General features: G+C 34.8%; 1 protein-coding gene across 4 annotated transcripts in view; it reads right to left on the bottom strand.

Moving 5' to 3' along the window:
- Positions 1 to 963: 963 nt before the first annotated feature.
- map3k7 (mitogen-activated protein kinase kinase kinase 7) overlaps positions 964 to 966 on the bottom strand; it is a 26,099-nt gene continuing 26,096 nt past the window's right edge. For all 4 annotated transcript variants that reach the window (XM_063494910.1, XM_063494913.1, XM_063494911.1 and 1 more), the window contains one exon: positions 964 to 966. This exon is cut by the window's right edge and continues 1,578 nt beyond it. The gene's annotated coding sequence lies outside the window, so the exon portion shown is untranslated.

Genomic DNA, 966 nt, shown 5'->3' with positions numbered 1-966 from the left:
TCTTTATCTGAGGAAGAATAGATCCACAGCTATGTGGCTCCATTACAAAGACTGTGTGTTTAGTACCACCTGCTGTCTGCCTGGAGGCACTGCAGCAGAGATTCAGATTTGGGCTCAGAATTCTGCTGTTGAAAATGTCTGTAATGTCTTGTTTTTCATCATGTTATGAACTACAATGACAGAATATTTGAATCGTTTTACTGGATACATGAATAAATGATAGATGTATTAGTTTGAAGTTTGAGTGTGCAGAAATATTTCCCCACTCTGCACCAACAAGACATATTATTCCCTAAGTAAACATAAATTTTCTTTGATACAAGCTTTAGAGTTTGATTATTCTATTAACTGGAGTGTCTGTCTTAACATGCAGACACTTTCTCCCTACTGACTAAAGAAATACATCTAAAATTGTAAGTGATGATAAAAACAAACAAAAAAAAGGCACAGTCTGAGCTCCTTGTGTTTTAATGATGAGACAATGACACTGTCTGTTGGCTGACAGGTTTGCATTATAGCCTCTTTGGATTATGTTTAGATATCATATATTATTTACTACTGTATATTATAGTTTTAGACAGCAGCCAACTGACCTGTCTGTGTTTAAGATGGACTACTTGCTGCCAGTACTGCCTTTTATGTCACCCTGAGTCGACTTATTGGGTTGAAATCTCTCTTACTGTAGCAGGACTGTTGTTACTAAAGTAAGAGAAGCCAGGAATGAAAAAGGAATCTTGGGTATGTTGGACATGATTGTACAGGTTGGGTGTGTTTTGTGAATCTGTATGTGGGTTTGTTACATTTTTAAATTTGTTAGACTTGTCATAAAAAAAAAAAAAAAAAAAAAAAAAATCAGAATAAAGTGTCCACCTTGAAAGATGACCCCCATGTTAAAATGTCTAACTGTATAGCCTTAAAAATTATATTCTATTGGTTTTAGTCTCTGTAGTTTCATCCTCCATAATA

Source organism: Pelmatolapia mariae, linkage group LG15, assembly GCF_036321145.2.
Source record: "Pelmatolapia mariae isolate MD_Pm_ZW linkage group LG15, Pm_UMD_F_2, whole genome shotgun sequence".
NCBI lineage: Eukaryota > Metazoa > Chordata > Actinopteri > Cichliformes > Cichlidae > Pelmatolapia > Pelmatolapia mariae.
Note: the sequence above shows the minus strand (reverse complement) of the source record. Positions and strands in the feature narration are given on the sequence as shown.